The following is an 18,945-nucleotide window of genomic DNA, read 5'->3' as shown; positions in this document are numbered from 1 at the left end:
CATCCTGAGCTCAAAGTGATTGAGTTTACTGTTACCAGGCTCTGCGGAAGAGAAACAATACATGTGGCCACTGGATCCCAAATGTGGATGGTAGTAGACTACTTTCGAGGCACCATCTTCAACTGGTGTGAGGTTGTGTTGGCTAATAGAAAAGGCCAACTGACTAGAGCAAAGAACAGACAACTGAAGACCTTTGGAGATGGTGCTTTAGTTGTGAGCTTTGGTCTAGAGAGGGTCCCAATGTTGGTCACACAGCATCTTACCGTTGGAGCTGGACTTCCCTGAGAGCCCAAACTGATGTGTTGGGTTGCAGTTATGGCCCGTCATCCTGAGGAGGAAATAGAAGTCATCCGATTTACTCCTCAGTATTTTCATTGGTTGGAGAACCAAGGTTTTGCTATTCAGGATTTTCCTTATGCTGGGGTAGATTATTGTGGTGACCCAGACATGACTCTTCCACCAGGAGAGCAATGGTATGACTCAGGTAAAATCATTTTCAACGTTTTCTAATTTATTTCTTTTTTGTTTTTATTTCATCCCAAAATTGATTGTAAAAAGTTTCAAATGTAGATGTAGGTCCACGGCGACCAGCCACTCTCCGGCCCTATGAGAGGAAACAACCAGCTACAGCAGCACTAGCCCCATAGGACAAATCTATAGAGACCTTGGTCGAATTGGAGAGCCATCTAGAGCGTTTGACAACAGACATTCCAGAGACCAGCATAAATGACATTCCTCTTAGGCTATAGCACTATGTGATTGGGGTCCCAGGACCTTTCAGGAGGTTCCTTTGTAGGGTGGCCCATACAGTGGTTTCTCATCGTGATCATCACTAGCGATAGGATGATAGCCTATTGTAGACTCATATGACATTTTTTCTTTTTGTACTATCATTTTTGTCGATCATAAGATGTTTTTCAACCTATGATCGAAGACGATGTATATTTGAAACACTTCTATGCTATACTATATCACTATTTCTGGCTTATCTTGTAAAACATGTTATGGAATGTTTTTAAATTTACTTGTTTGATCATTGCAAATGTCTATTTAACAATCTAGAAGAAATTGCATCTGCTAATGTATTTAAATATCTTGGAATATGCTGATATTAAATATAGTCAAATTCACGTTCCAAGAGACGAACTCTAAAAAATAATCTCAATAACACTGGATTTCTAATGGCATATACTCTATTAAGTTGTAACACAACGAGTTTAGAATCTAACCTCACGATCAAACTCTGAATCCCAAATGAGATGGATTTAGATAATAACTCAATCACTACACTATACTCTGTAATGTTGTTCTTTGTTGGACCGAGGCTTACCCCATGCATAGATACCAACTCTTCAGAGGGCGAATAGATGACCCAAGTTGCGGAAGAAATATTTCGTGTATTACGACAAGCACCATCAGCAAAACCAATGTATGTTTGGAGAGACGTGAGAATCTACAATATCAAGAGTAAAATCAAGATAAGCAGGAATAATGACAAAAAACACTTTGTAAGTTAAGCACACTTTTAAGTCGAAAGCACACCAGCTAGAAAGAAAACTAACCTAACTAAAAATCTCCACACCCAGATTTAAGCATAATATCTCTTCAGGTAAAGACCATTTCTGGGTTTACCTAAAGATATCCCGTCAAAGTATACCAATTCATAGGCCCCTTTTGCCAGCTTTCGCTTAACAACATAAGGACCATGCCATATGGGTACAAATTTTGCAGCGCCTAATTTATCATTTGCCTGATCGTACAGTAAGACTAGGTCTCCTTCCGAAAAAATACGAGGTGTAACATTTCAATCATACTAAGATTTAATACGTTTGGAATGAGTTTCGATTGCTAATGCAGCATCACGTCGATTCTCATCTAGCTGAGCCAAGTACAACAAATGTTTTTCATCTTCGGAAGTGGCTGGAAGTAATTCTATGGCCATTTGCAATGACGGGATTTCACATTCAATGGGTAACACAGCTTCCAAACAATAAACTAGTTGGAAAGGAGTGAAACCGGTTGACGTTTTTACTGAGGTTCGATACGCCCAAAGCGCTGAAAATAGCATGTTATGACAATTCGACCTATGAATCCTAATGATTCGTCGGATCATGGTGACTAGAACTTTGTTGATGGCTTCAACCAGACCATTAGCTTGTGGATAATATGGAGTTGAACTATCATGACGCAAGCCAAGTTGGTCTGTAAGTTCAGTGATCATAATATTTCGAAAATTATGCCCATGATCAGTGATAATTTCTTGTGGAACACCAAACCTAGCAATTATATGATTGAACATGAAAATCGCAGCAGTTTTACCATCTGCCTCAAATGTAGGCATCGTCTCGGCCCACTTGGTAAAATAATCTATCGCAAGGATGATATATGCATGCCCCCCGGTCGAGTGAGGGTTACATGTAATAAAATCGATACCCCATTTCACAAAAGGAACGACGACAATTATAGGGTGGAGAGGAGCAGGTGGAGTGCGCATCTTTCGATCAAAAATTTGGCAGTTGTGGCATTTTCGGACCGCGTTAATACAATATTTAAACAAAGACGGCCAAAAATAGCCAACGTGCAATATCTTTTGGGTTGTGGCAAACCCAGAAATATGACCGCCACGTGCTCCAGAGTGACAGTCATTTAGAACCCTTTCAGTTTCCTCATGAGTTAAACAACGTCGGAAAATAGAGTCCGCCCAACGACGATAAAGTGTATCTCCAATAATTTTGAATTGCTGGGACTGGAATCGTATTTTCCGACTCTTTGATCTTGACATTTCTGGCCGAAAGGATTGGGTTTGGAGATAAACTATGATATCCCCATACCATGGATCTAAAGTACTGAATAGAAACAAGGATTCGTCCGCAATGGGCTCCTCCGCCACAGTTTAAGTGTCAGCACTCTAGAAGTCACACATCAACTCTGCAAAAACTAAAGATTTCTTCGACTTAGACTTTTCAAATTCCAAGTTGAACTCTTGTAGGATCACAATCTATTTGGAGTACTTTCCCCCTAGCAATTGTTTGGTCAAGATATAGATCATACGGTTGCAATTGGAAATTACTGTAGTTTTGCGTAGTAAAATGTAATGACGAAAATGTTGGACAACTTGAACAACTGCCAATGCAAATTTCTCCACATGTGAATATTTTACCTCAGTTGGATTTAAGGTGCAACTAAGGTAATATATCACATGTTCACCACCGAATTCATCTTCATGAACTAACACCATTCCAATATTGGAATGCGAGGCGACAAGATATAAGAAATAGTCCTGGTGGTAGTTGGGAGGATGCAATAACGGTGCATGGGTCAACGCATGTTTTAGTGCATCAAAAGATTTGTCAACTATCTCATCCCAAAAGGATGGAGTATTCTGTTTCAACAACCGGGTAAAACCCTTTGTGATCTTGGCATAGTTAGGAATGAATTGACGTAAAAAGTTTGCTTTCCCTTGTAAACTTTGGAGTTGGCGAAGACTCGAAGGAGGAGGCAATTTGGCAATAGCTTCAACCTTCAAGGGATCGACATGAATGCCATCTTTCGAAACAACAAACCCCAGTAACCGACCCGTTTCTATATAGAAAACACACTTTTGTGGATTCAACCTAATTCGATAATGCCTACCCCTCATAAAGATTGCTCATAAATGGATGAGATGATCAACTCGATGTAATGAATGAGCAGGTAAATCATCGAGATAGGGTTGCACAATGTGCTTGATGTCATGAAACGTTTCCCCGGCATTCTTGAGCCCAAAAGGTAATTTGGAATAAGCAAATGTCCCCCATCGACAAATGGAAGCCGTTTTTGGTTGATCAGCAGGTAGAATATTTATTTGATTGTATCCGTAAAAACCATCCATGAAGGAGAATATTTCACTGTCGGCACAATCATCAATGATTTGATCGATATAGGGAGTTGGATAATTGCCTTTTGGACAGGTTTGATTAATATCCCTATAATCGATACATAATCTTATTGTTCCTTGGTTTTTATTAATGGGAACAATATTCGATACCCAATCCGTTAACGGAATTGGATAAATGAAACCTGCTTTAAGTAATTTTTTTTCGCGGGTGGATCTGACACAAATGTTGCCAGATGGTTTTAGCATCTGGGTAAGTTTTGATTTCATGAAAAACAATTGCTGGGTCAATTCTTGGCATTTCCTCATATGACCAGGCAAACACGTCACGGAATTATTGAAATAGGGCCTTATGTGTTTGAATTTCATTTTCCATACAAGAGGCACCTATATGAATGTTTTCAACAATTCCAAACTTAACCAAAATGCCAATAGGAATAGTTCGAGAAATGTTTACAAAATTTAACTCAGAATCAGGATTTTTCAGTGGATTCTGAGGTTCCTTGACTTAATTAGTCATAAAAATAGATGAAAAATCATTTTCAAAGCGATCAATCTCAGGTAAAAACGAAGATTTATGATGAAGATCTTCCCATGGTAAATCATCAACATACAGGATTTCACGAATTTGCTCTTCAGTGTGAACAAGTTTGGAAAATGTAGTTGAATCTGAGTTTGATGTTGAAAGTGATTCTTCATGGACCACATTCATTATGTCAATTTCGGTTGAAAAAGAGTCGGAAAACAACTGTACAGCCTGATACGCAATTTCATATGGACTCAAAGGCATAGCATCACAAAATGAATCTATCTCAAATTCAGAAGGTACGATCCAAGGATCATCATAAACAATAGTGTATGATGAAATCATATGAATGGTTGCAGTAGAAGGCAATACGTTGATAGGAGGAAAAGGAAAAGTTCCTAGTAAACCAGAATCTTTAACTAGTCCTACTCCAACATCCTTATACGGGATAGTTGTTTTGCTGACATGTTGAATACTTTCAGAAGAGGCTGGATCAGATGAAAAGTAAGTTAGCTAGTCTATAGTTACGATCTTTCCATTATGAGGGAACTTTATAAGCCGAAAGAGCGATGAAACAACAGTTTTCATAACGTAAGACCAACTACGACCCAAGAGAAGGTTGTAATCTAGAGGGGCATCAACCACCTCCACATCTAGATTAACAGTTTTGGCTTCAACCCCTATAGGGAAATCCTATAGAATACAAAAAGGATGGAACCCACGGCCATCAAAGGCCTTTAGAATCATCAGGGATTGATTAACAATAGGAGAACCAAGCGATCTCCAACACTGGATCGACATAATACATGTTGAGGCTCCCTCATCAATCACAGTCCTATAGCAAGGTCTGGTTTCGACTAACACTGGAATATGGAAAGCCATTTGATGAGGTAAGCGAGGTGTACTATTTTCTAGATCGAAAATGATAAGGTTCGAGTCTTGAATGTCAACTGCTCCTATAGCCGACAATAGCAATTTACGCTGCTCTGGACATGATTGCATCACCTCCAAAGCTGACATTGCTGAAGGTGAAATAGCCAAATCTTCAACAATGTTATAGTTCTGAGTCGCTCTCGCATGTGGATTGAAAGCTGACTTTCGAAGTATACCCTTGGCGGGAGGTTTGATTACTAAGTTTAGGTTACGTTTCTCGATCTGTAGTGGATCGGAACTGGGAGTTGAAGTTGATGGGTTCCAATTAGAAGATTTTGCTTCCTTACCACCAACAGGACTTTTATTTCCATAATCTTACGATCGTGTCTCAATCCTAACATGGAACATCGTCAATATGGGTTCTTCGGAGGCATTTGAGGAAGAACCTATCATCTTACTGTCTTAACTAGGAAAAGGGTCCTTCAAAACAACAGGTGTTTGGGAACCTTTAATGATTTTCACAACCTCAGCGCCATGAGGGCAGTCTCTTGTAAAATGTTCTTCATCACAAATGAGACAAGGATAACGAGGTTTGCGTTTCTCATTAGTAGATTCTGTTTTTTCTAGTTTCTCTTTTGAATTTTTATCTGTTTTATTTTTCTTCTTCCCTTTCTTTTTACCACCAGATTTTGATTTGGCTGTAGATGACTCTACAACATGAATATCGGCAGAAATTTCTACGGAAGAATCTCCTGTAGGGGAATCTGGTAAAGTTATGATAGGAGAAGAATTCTTGGAAGATTTCTTCTTATTTTTGGTATTAACCGTACCAATCATACCATCAACGGCATGAGACCCTAAAGGAGCTGCAATTATTTGATTTTGTTTAGGAAGGTCGGGGATTTTCTTGTGTAACGTACCTGACTGCGTATAAACTAAGTCAAGGTACTGAGCTTGAGAAATTACTTGCTCTTCAGTAACGACTCCTGCTTTAGCTACATCCTCAGTGATTTTCGGTAATAAAGATTTGACAAACCATTCTGCTAAGATCTGATCTAGAATAAAAACTTTCACTAAACGTCGTCGATGTCTCCATTCATGAATGTGATCTGAAATGTAAGTGGACATTGACTGTTTTAATGAAGTTAATAATTCTGTGCCATTTTCATATCTGACTGGCAACTGAAAATGAGTTAAAAACGAAGTAGCTAACTGACTAAAGTTATAAAAGTAGCTCGCGGTAACTCAATGTACCACTTGGCCGCAAGACCAACTATAGTGCATTGAAAAAGCCTTAAACGGATTGAATCATCTGAAATGGAGTTAGACGCACACCAGAGGTGATAAGTCATCACATGGTTCGACGGGTCCTCTCCTGATTTTCCTTCAAACTTAGGAATATCACTAGGCAACTTATTCGGCATTGGCGACCAAAATGGAAGATAGTTAATTGGATCATTCGTAAGGCGTGACAAGTCAGCCAAGTCCAAAGTTGCAATGAATGGTAACTGATGATTAGGGTCCCTGAACCCCTGGGTCATGAGACCAGCCCAAGGAGGAGGATCTCCAGGATAACTACAAATTGGAATTGCATTTGGGATATTATATCCTCCCGGAAAATAAGGATTAACCAGACCATACTAGGGTTGTTGAGGTTGTTGATATGTATATCCAGGGTATGGTTGATACTGATAGACTGGCTGCTGCACGACAGGACCGAATTGGTACTATCCCTGGTATGGTTGACAAGTAAATTGAGGTTGACTTGTGATAACCGTACTTGGACCAGGTTGTCCTACAGGCATTTGAACCGAAGTCTAGATTGTGGGTCCAGACTGAGGTAAAGATGGTTGAGGAGTTGATATAGGAACAGTAGAAACCGGAGTTGTAAATACTCCGGAAGTAGGTGGGGTAGATTGAACAGATGTTGCAGCAGTTGCAATAGTTGTTTGAGGCAGAGGTCGAGGTGAACTAGGCCCAGGCTGAGAAACTACAGAAGGTGCAGAAGTTTGAATAGTAGGCTGGACAGGTTTCTGGATTGAACCAGAAACCAAGGGTTGTCCAGATTGAGATGACAACTGCACATTCGGTTGCAAGATCCGTTGCGATTGTAATGGATCCCACACTAAGTTCATTCCGCGGTAAAAACCCATAGAAGGTTGAGCATATTGAGGACCATAACCGGGTTGAGGGTAGGGTTAATAATTCAAAGGTACATTTCAAGTTCCTTGGACAAATTATTGACCGGAAGGTGGTTGGAAACCTTGGGTTGGGTACTGACCTTGAGGTTGATAACCTTGAGGCACGTACTGATACTGGGGTTGACCTTGAGGTACATATTGATACTGGGTTGACCTTGAGGTACATACTGAGTCTGGGGTTGACCTTGAGGAATGTACTGTCCCGTAGGTATGTACTGTCCTTGAGTTTTCCCCTTAGGCGGTAATTGGGTACCTTGAGGTTGTCCCCCAGGTGATAATTGAGGACCTTGAGGCTACCCCCCAGGCAGTAATTGGCCACTTTGAGGTTGCAGATTTGGAATGGTACCTGACATCATAAGAATATATTCTACACTCAACGGCTTAGTTCCATTATTACCAGTTAATAACCCTTGTTCAATAGGTTGAGGAGATGCTCTCGAAAAAGTACCAGTAAGTGACTGATACCCAGAGGGAACAGAAGGACCGCCATATAAACAGGTTTTCAGAGATTGAGAAAACATGGATGACTATCTTGACATATTTAATGGAGGATAATAACCCCTAGGTGTTGGATGAAAAGGAATGTGAGGTGGTGAAAAACTTAGTCCCGGGTTTTCCAAAAATTGGTCAATGAAAGATACCAAGCATCCCTCCTGGGTGGACTATAAAAGATTGATTCACGCTCCCTAAGTTCTATAGCTAGTTGATTTTCAGGGATAGGTATACTTCCTTCCGGAGTAACAAGTTCCTCAATAGCAACAAGTCCAGAAGGAAGATTTTGGGTAATGACTCTTTCTACCCTGGGTGAACCAGGACCACTGGAAGTTGGAGAGGTAAATCCTGATGTTGGAGTAGTAGCAGGTTCAGTTTCAGGTTGAGATATTTCAGGTTCCTCGGCTAAATCACTAGTAGAAGAAAAACTACCAGTAACTTCGGAAAAAGAAATAGGTTCTAAAATATACTTTGGTGCTTGAACTTCGTAATCAAGATGTACAACCAAAGAAGACTCTCCTTCTTCAGGTGACCCAACTCTACTGTCACTAGGAGTTACAAGGGATCGTATCCCTTTAAGCTTACTTGGTGAAAAATCAGGAGGTTGGCCTCGAAGACTATGGGACTTCCTCGGTAATTCAACCACGATTAAATATTTTAACTACTTCACATGCAAACAAAGAAAAATCTCAATGAAAACCACCTAAAGTCTCTAAAGAACCAAAAAAATTTGAATCACATGCCTAAAGAATCTAGGAGGTCAAACCACACACAAACAGTAACTTTCCATACCAAAAACACTAGTTGGTGATGAAATCCAACATCGCAGAATTCAATACAGAAATGGCGGTTGGAACAGTTACCTCGGCAACCTACTTAATGAATACACTGGCACAAGTTTCTCCACTAAACCGTCTCAATTGAAGAGAACCCCCCAGAAATTCCAAGTGAGTCTAGCCGACGTCTGCTCTAGGTACAGTGGGATCTTCCCTCCACCGTCACCCTAGGAAAGAATCCTATAGAATATGGTCACTATGGTTACCAACGGAAACAAATATACCTGGGGGAACATTCTGTGATCCGACACACACACAAGGGTAGAGTAGCAAGCTCAATCCCCTTGAAGGCTCCTTAACATAATCCAAGGTTTAACAACAAGTGACCCTAGGCTCCCCAACAACGGTTAATCCGAGGTTTACCATTTTTAATACGTGTATATCTAGTATCGTTCCCAATGAGGAAGGATTGATTACCCCACTGGTTCGGACACGATCTCGTGCTAGGATCCTATAAGAGGAGCTTCCCAGAGCATAGATGTAACAATTGGAATTTATCTCCTACCGCAAGATACAGCTACTTGTTTGTTTTACTATCTTGGAGAGTTAATTACTCCCTACTCCAAGATACTACCCTTAGCTATGTTAGTGATAAAGAACCCTAGAAATAAAAAGATTACTAGATAGATTTTACTTTAAGCGTTATTTTTATTGGTTTTTTCTTAAGTCAAAAGGTGCAGAGATGAAACTTATGGTGTGAAGACTCAACTCCAAATCACTAAAAATGCACTTAAGATGAAAAACAATCCTTTTTCTTCAATGAATTTCTAGCTAGAGAAAGAGTTGAGAATGCAAATGCTTGTAAAAACAAATCTTTCCTTAACAAACAAATAAAAAGAATAACTTTTTGTCTTTTCCAATGAACTTAAAAACGAGGCAACTAGTTATTCTCACGAAAATTTCCCTTTTCTTTCAATCACTCAAATACTACTAAAACAAACTTTTTCAAAAGAGATTTTTTTTAAATTTTATTAAACACTCAAAACTATTGAAAAATCTAATCTTGAGATCTATAAATTCTAAAAAAAAAACTATTTGAAGTAAAAGCTTACAAGATTTCTTTTCAATGATGTTTTACTTAGTGATGAGCAAACTAAGAACTAATTTGTCCAGAATCACAAATCAGTCAAAAAACAACCAGCTTTTGTTCTCTCTTCTAAAAATGAAATCCAAAACTTTCAACAGAAGTCCTTTCGAAGTTTCGTAAAGAGAAAAACAAGATGGATTCCTCAACAAAGGCAGATTTTGCAAAAAATTCAGACTCATAAGAAGGCCAGCTAAAACCAAGGTGATCTGAGGTTTCTAAGGCTTCTAAGCTCTGAGTTACTAAACGACCAAACAAAAATCAAGCCTGGCACACAAAACTTCTAGGAATTTCACCTAAAACCCTAATGCCAATGGAATTAACCTAAGAAAAGTTCCTGACAAGATACGTGCAGATTTGGGCAGAGGCTAAAAACATATAAACAAATCCTAAGCTGACTGAAAGAGAAAATTTTAAGTTTTTAAAAAAATTTTGACAGGGTCCGCAGGCCCCCAGAATACTCACGTGTGGTATCGCTCTGTGTGTAAAACAAAAGTGCAGGATGTCCACACTATGTTACAAGTAGAGGGTGCGGTCCTCTTCCAAAAGTATGAAAAACAAAAAATAATTCAAGATCTACTAAACCTACCCAATCCCACACACATCAAGCCAAAAACCAGAAACAAAGACACAGTTTCTCAAGTCAAAGTAAAAGCAAAGGAAAAAATAAAAAATTCAAGTCCCCAGTGGAGTCGCCATTTTGTCGGTTGGATAAGTCAATCTTGCGGACAAGACCGACCCTAGTATCTAATGATATCTAGCGACAAGGAAACCAAACAAATTCTATCTTTCTCTAAATATGCAATTTATAAATAAAGGCAAATAGGTCCTACCTCGGGTCCAGTACAAGTTTGTGGAAGCCACGCTCCGTTGATCCAAATGAGCTCCCTTGTAAAGAATCTACAAACACAAACAAGCACACACATTAAATATCACCTGAAAAGCCAATATAATAAAGCATATTTATCATGATGATCAAGGAATTCATGAAACAAACCATATAAGACAATTTATTGAGAAAAATGAATCTGATTGTATTAACTTTAATCAAAGAATAACTTTACAACCTTCATGCCTTGATGTTGTACAAGCTCCTCCCAGTGTCCAGCAAGAATCTCCTCTACTTTGACAAGTTTCACTCTCTTCCCAATGAAGCCAAAAGGTATGTAATCTCTCCTCTCAAGATCAACTAGGAAGTCTCAATTCCAATAACATTTAGCCTCAAAAATGTTCAGCTTCTAACCTCCCTAGCAACCAACCCAATGCCTTAATTTATAGTGGAATGGAGGGAAGTTACTAGGTCCACCTTCAAAAGGATAAAGCCCTCCTTCAAAGGGATAAGCTCCTCTCATCAAGGGATTAGCTCCTTTAGTTTTGCGATGCATGAACCACCTAGGAGCGAACCATCCACGTCAAGATTCCTTCTAGAATCATCTAGAATTAACCCAAAGTGAGTTTTTAACAATGAACTTACGCCTTTTTGACTTTCATAGGGGTCCGCACCCACTCGTTTAGAGACAGAGTGGGCAAGTCCGCAGATGACATGAACAAGGGGTGCAAGACCGCAGGTAATAGTAAGAGAAAGTGCAGAACTAGAGCTTTATTGATTTTCAAGGAATTTCTCTCATTTTTAAAGCTTGACATGAAGAGCTGAGGTTTGAGAATTGCTAAGGAGGAAAATATGAGTGATGAGAGACCCATACCGACTGAAAATAGTCTTGGTAACAATATTTTGTGTAACAAGAGGATAAATGGTGGCGATTGTTTGTGCGTTTTGGTCGAACCTGAAAAATGTTTAGAGTGTTTTGCTTTAACTTCCTTGGGTCCATTTGTCAGTTTTCAATTTGACTTGTAGTGGGACCTTCGTCTATTTGTTAGTTTTCAGTTTGACTTGTGGTGGGACCTCTTGTGGATCCATGGCGAATTATGGACTTTCTAGGCTCCTTGTGCTTTGTTTAGTAAATCTCCCCAGTTTTCTGGTTCAGGTTCTCTTAGTTTTGGGTGATTGGTTTGGCTTGGCCTACCCGGCTAACTATTCAACTCTTGAAGAGTGTGTGTGGCTCTTTGTAAATTATGTATATTTGACTAAATTTAGTAGAAGGTCCTACTCTTACTTCATAAAAAAAAAAGTGATATATTAATTATTTTAATTGAATGGAGAGTCTTTTCCTAATTTGGAAGGCAAACCACTTTCTATATTAATTATTTGGAAGGCAAACCATTTTGATATATTAATTATTTTAATTGAATGGAAAGTCTTTTTCTAATTTGGAAAGCAAACCACTTTCTATATTAATTATTTTAATTGAATGGAAAGTCTTTTTCTAATTTGGAAGACAAACCACTTTCTAATTTAAGTGATATATTAATTAATTATTTAAAAAAAATAGTGATATATTAATTATTTTAATTGAATGGAGACTCTTTTTCTAATTTGGGAGGCAAACCACTTTCTATATTAATTATTTTAATTGAATGGAAAGTCTTTTTCTAATTTGGAAGGTAAACCACTTTTTTAAGTGATATATTAATTAATTATTTAAAAAACAATGTTTGAATTTTTATTATTCAGATTGATTTTAAGTGATATATTAATTATTTTAATTGAATGGAACGTATTTTTCTAATTTGGAAGGCAAACCACTTTCTATACTTATTATTTTATTTGAATGAAAAGTCTTTTTCTAATTTGAAAGGCAAACCACTTTCTAATTTAAAAAAATATGTTTGAATTTTATATTATTGAGATTGATTTTAAGTGATATATTAATTATTTTAATTGAATGGAAAGTCTTTTTCTAATTTGGAAGACAAACCACTTTCTATATTAATTATTTTAATTGAATGGAAAGTCTTTTTCTAATTTGAAAGGCAAACCACTTTCTAAATTATTTTAATTGAATGGAAAGTCTTTTCCACTTTCTATATTAATTATTTTAATTGAATGGAAAATCTTTTTTCTAATTTGAAAGGCAAACCACTTTCTAATTTAATACTGAGAAAATATTACAAAATTATGTTATATTATATAAACATTTTGAATCAATAAAATTACATTAAAGTTAAAATTAAAATAATATTTAAAAATAATAATAATAATAATAATAATAATATTTAATTAAATCAACCTAATTTTATTTTATATCAATGTTACAAAATTATATTATCTAAGAGATACTATAAACTTATATTATATAAACATTTTGAATCGATAAAATTACATTAAAGTTAAAATTAAAATAATATTTAATAATAATAATAATTATTATTATTATTAATTAAATCAACGTAATTTTATTTTTATCAAGCACCCAAAAAAATTAAATTAAGAAAATTTCTAAGTTGTTAATATTTCTTCGAAATTTCTTATCAAAAAATAAGTTCATATAAAAGATTCCATGCTCTCTCAAGGCTAAATAAATAAAAAAAATAAGTTTGAAAAAAAGAATCCCTCTCATGACTACATAAATCCAGAATCAAACTACATCTAAGATGGTCATATATAAATTCAAAACTTATAAAAAAAAAAAAATTATCAATATATAGATATCATTAAATGTTTCACTTTAAAGAAATTATTACTGAGTATATAAAATGTGTAAATATTCGTGCTTTTCTGGCCAAAGTTGTCCTGTAAGTTAAAATGTGAGACATGGAAGGTATAATGTAGACTGTAAAGCTGAGTAGGAGAACGCCTCCTGTAGAGTTGATAGTCCTGAAGAAGGGGAAAATGATTGCAGGAAACCATATGGGAATCACCACAGGCAACCTCGCCAGTGCACGCTTCACAATGCTCTTTGTATCGTGCATTCCGATAACCTTTTCCCACACAAAGTATAAGGGGGTGCATGCGAACCCGAAGGTAATGAACTGCAACCATTTCAAATTTCGAAACTCTCATTTATGCTTCGGACACTGCAACAACAAAAAAATTATAATGGAAATTGTTGTTTCAAACCTTGTGAATGAGCATTAGAACAACGGCCAGGTCACTAAAGCCTGACTTGGGAGGCAAGGAAAGGGCATTTGTGTTATCCAACAGTGTGTCTCCGGAAGTCCAGTAAACTGATATTGCAAAGGGGTAGAGTCAGAGTAAAGACATAAAAAGTTGCTAGCATGTAAATTTCCTTAAAGTTGTTAGGTTTCCACATGGCATGCATTATTTCCTGTTACCAAAATTGAGGGCCTGTTAAAAGTGGCAGACTTTTAATTTTTAGTAGAAACCCATGAAAGTGAAGAAAAAAATGATTGGGAGCGTACACTGTAACGGCGTGACCACCAAAAGTGTAGAGTATATTGGTGGCCCTAGTGAAGTAGAGGACCAGCTTTGTTGGTGCGGAATGCTTTACATCGTCTATCTGCATAGTGTGTGTCAGGAAAAAAACCATTGTTCAATCACCACACTGATCTTCATAAAGCAGTTCTGCGTTGAGAGCCGAAGTTGGATCTTTGTTGATAATCTAGCGAGCAGTAACAAACATTGAAACTTCATTTTCATGGCCTGAAAGATGTAATCAAATGCTACATTACATTATTTAACTCACTTAAGAGTCTCCGAGGTCGTAAATTGACACAATTGAGATGCAGTTGGAGTCTCCTAGGTCGAAAATTGACACAGGTCTCTTAGGCCGGAAATTGACACAGTTGAGATGCCATTGCCGTTGTGATGGGCCGTAGCTATGGGGTATGTGATTGGCATGTGCCAGGCAATAATGCAGCAACTGAAACCAATTTATATTTGATTTGAACAGATAGAAATGAACGGGGAGAATGAGCAATAATAATGAAGTGAGGGTAGTTAGGACGCAACTGAAAAGGAGTCAGTTAAGAGATCAACGGAGAGTAAGGAGTTCGTTAGGAGATCAAAAAAGGGTAAGGAGTAGGGTAAGGAGGAGTCAGTTATGAAATCAATGGAGGGAAACATTTTAATCATCTAACACTTAATCTGATGGTCTATAACAATGACAACGAAGCTCAGAAAAAAGTTCATTTCAAATGGAAACGCCTTACGGCGTAAATATATTAAAATAATTATATAATAAATATTTAAAATACATAATAATAAATATATAAATTTATGGGTTTTTTTTAATATAGTACTTATATGAATTGACCCTAGAATAATAATATAATAAAATGTTGTTTTCTTAGGTTGTGAGTTCCACATCACTTAATAGAGGTCTTTTAATTTTAGCCACAACCACCTTTTATAATATTAGCTATATCAATGACCCTCTGATAATATTAATAATAATGTCAATAATAATAATAATAATAATTTTTTCTTTTGGAATTCACAAGAATCCACAACTGGGTCTAAGTCTAATACTCACTTGACATAGGGTTTATTTTGGGTCACTATAATCCGTATTTAAACAGGAACGCAACAAATTATAGATATAACCATAAATACAGAGATGCAATGGAAACAATACTTCATTTCATTACTGTAAAATACTGAAATATGCTTACGAACAGAAATGGAAATAAACTAGCTAGGGTGATGGTGGCTTATTTTTGAGAAGAGATGTGGCGGCTACATGCCTCTGAAATGTGTTACAATGAGGCTAAAAGGCCTATTTATTGTTGAGAAACAATGGAAAATCCTAAACATCATAAAACCTAATCCTAGGAGATGAAACACCAAACTATGGGCCCCGTTTCGGGTAAATTGGTACATAAACTTCTCACAGTCGTAACTTCGGCATACAATATTCATCTAACATGCAAAATAGCTCGTTAGAAAGATCTATCCAAGGACTACAACTTTGCAAAGAGCCACATCAGTCCAAGGATCCATGGTGCTCCCAAATTTCCCAAAAAACATCGTTTAGGGCCTCAAAATGGCTTCGGAAGTTGAGGTCCCGAAAAACTACAAAAAAAAGTAAATTGTGCTACAATTAAGGAAACTAAAACACTAAAAGAGACATTTGTGGGGCTCCAAGTGGGATAGGTGGGTGGCCACCAACATCCACCTAGATTATTCCTCCCCCCTTAAGAAGCAATGGTCCCCATTGCATTGAGTTCCTCCATCTGCTAAACTTGGTCCCTAGTGAGTTGTTCTGAAATCTTTGATGTGTCTAGTAATGGTGGGAAGCATGGTCGAGGGCATTCCACATTTAACACTTGGTTCAAGCGAAGGAATGGAGGAATGTTGTGCTCCGAAGCATTGTTTCCCATAGCCTTGGTAATGATGTAAGAACCATGTCGGAGTGGTCTGAGCTTCTTATGGGCTCTTGTAAGGTGTTCTTTCTGCAAATGTAACCAAAATTTGTCACCCACCTAAAAATTGTGTGGTACCTAATGTTGATCATGTCGTTGCTTGTACTTTGCATTTTTCAAAATGGAGTGGTGATAGATCAGCCCATTGGGTAGAGGTACTCCGAAAGTCAGATCAGACAAATGCTTGGCCTGACAGTGCAATGGTACCCCTGTTGATGAGGAGAAGATGACTGTATCCCTCGGCTATTGTTGTTGCATGGGGGAACCCTTCGCGGGGGTCATGGATGTGGTGACAATCTTCCCTTTACTTTGGGAGCGAACCAGACAGAAAATGAATTTCCTAGTCTAGGAGATGAGCTTACTGCATTTCTTAACAGAGATTAAAGAGGTGGCAGTAGGTGGGGCCACCTCCGGTATCCTGTATAATGAATTACTCAAAGTAATAATAACAACATGAGGCCTTAACTCATACACAACATGTTGCCTCCACAAGTATGGTTGGCCTAATCATTACAAACATCTAGATGTGCAACATCACACAATACCTCATTTGTGAGGGGCTTGATGATGTAGAGAAGACGACACTGTTGGCAAACTCAGATATCTCATCCCTGGTGAAGCCACCCAATACTATATGGCCGCGAGTGTGGTGTAGTCAGTAGGCCCAACTGCTTCACGACCTCTGCTGAAATGAGGTTCTTTTGGCTCCCACCATCAACAATGAATTGCAACGGCGAACCCTTCACCCACATATATGAGTGAAAAAAATGCTCCCCCCTCCTCTCGATATTCGGGCTCATTCTTCTAGACCTTGTTGGTGGCAACAATAGCGCTATGATCCACATCAATTATTTGCTTCCCTTTGCCATTTCCCTTATCGGATTCTGACTCAGGGTTAGAACATGCATCTGATTCGGAAGCCTTCAACTTGGCCACCAACGACTACTTGGCCCGACACTCACTTGCATTGTGAGTGGGGCTCTTGTGGAACTCAGACCACTTTCCTGTGTCCTTCTTTGACTTTGTGGTGTTGTTCTTTTCTTGCAGCTTCGACGGGTTGCCTTGGGTCACCCTGCCATGGATTTATCCTTTCTTCTTTAGATTCGTAGATCCAAAGTCTGGCTTCTTTTGTTTAAATTTCTACTCGATTTTGACAGCGTATCGGTAGACCGTGCCGAGCGAGGAGATGTTCAATAATTCCATATCATCTTGGATGTATCTGTGTAGGTAGTCGCGGTATTTGAGTACTAAATGTAGCTCAGAATCTTTGTTACCCAACTATGTACGAAGGGTATGAAAATTTTTTGTGAACTCTGACACATCTTGGTCCCTTCCCTGCCACAGCGTGGTCCACTTTATGTATTTGTCGTCGTATATTTTGACAGGGTAGTACTGCTCCTTGATGGCATCCCAAAATGAATTCCAAGTGGGTACAACTGAAAATATTGCGCATGTCCTTTCATCCTTCTTCTCGCAGTAGGTTTCCCACTGGTGCTCCATGGACCCATGGTGCTCCCAGATTTCCCAAAAAACATCATTTAGGGCCACAAAATGGCTCCAGAAGTTGAGGACCCGAAAAACTATTAAAAATAGTAATTTTTGCTTCAATTAAGGAAACTAAAAAACTAGAAGAGACATTTGTGGGTGTCCAAGTGGGATAGTTGGGTGGCCACCAACACCCACCTGGATTATTCCTCCCCCTTTAGGAAGCAATGGTCCCTACTGCGTTGAGTTCCTCCATCTGCTGAAATTGGTCCCTGGTGAGTTTTTCTACAATCTTTGATGTGTCCAGTAATGGTGGGAAGCATGGTTGAGGGCGTTCCACATTAAACATGTGGTGCAAGTGAAAGAATGGAGGAATGTTGTGCTCCAAAAGAATTGTTTCCCATAGCCTTGGTAATGATGTAAGGACCATGTCGGAGTGGTCTAAGCTTCTGATGGGATCTTGTAATGCTTTCTTTCTGCTGATGTAAGAAAACTTTGTCACCCACTTAAAACTTGTGTGGTACGTGATGTTGATAATGTATCTACTTGTACATTGCATTTTCAAGAATTGAGTGGTGATAGATCAACCTATTGGGTAGAGGTGCTTCAGAAGTCATATCAAATGAATGCTTGGCCTGGCAGTGCAATGGTAACCCTGTCGGTGAGCAGAAGATGACTGTATCCCTCTGCTGTTGTTGCTGCATGAAGGAGCCCTTCATAGGGGTGATGGATGTGGCAACGATCTTCCCCTTACTTTGGGAGAAAACCAGACAAAAAATGAATTTCCTAGTATGGGAGATGAGCTTGCTGCAATTCTTAGCAGTGATTAAAGAGGTGGCAGTAGGTGGGGCTACCTCTGGCGTCCTATATGATGAATTACCCAAAGTAATAATAATAGCATGAGGCATTGACTTATACATAACATGTCACCTCCACAAGTATGGTTGGTCTAATCCTCACAAACATCTAGACGTGCAACATCATGCAATACCTTATCTGTGAAGCGCTTGATGTTGTAGGGAAGACGACACTACTGGAAAACTCAGAGATCTCGTCCTTAGTGAAGCCACCTGTTACTGTACAACTATGGGTGTGGTGTAGTCGATAGGCCCAACCACTTCATGACCTCTGCTAAAATGAGGTTCTTTTGCATCCCACTATCAACAGTGAATTGGAGTGACGAACCCTTCACCCACATATATGAGTGGAAAAGACGCTCCCCCTCCTCTAGATCTTTGGGCTCATTCTTTTGGACCTTGGAAGGGGAAACAACATTGCTGGGCTCCACATTAATTATTTGATTCTATTTTCCATTCCCCTTGTCGGGTTCTGACTTTGGGTCAGAACATGCA

The 18,945-nt window shown here is 38.4% G+C and overlaps 1 pseudogene; it reads right to left on the bottom strand.

Moving 5' to 3' along the window:
* The window catches only part of LOC149242167 (auxin transporter-like protein 4), a 244,692-nt pseudogene extending 230,418 nt beyond the window's left edge, over positions 1–14,274 (bottom strand).
* Positions 14,275–18,945: the final 4,671 nt, after the last annotated feature.

The sequence above is a fragment of the Pinus tabuliformis genome, chromosome 8 (genome assembly GCF_031772625.1).
Source record: "Pinus tabuliformis cultivar Carrire ecotype Pingquan chromosome 8, CPIR1, whole genome shotgun sequence".
NCBI classification, from domain to species: domain Eukaryota; kingdom Viridiplantae; phylum Streptophyta; class Pinopsida; order Pinales; family Pinaceae; genus Pinus; species Pinus tabuliformis.
This window is presented reverse-complemented; position numbering and strand designations above follow the sequence as displayed.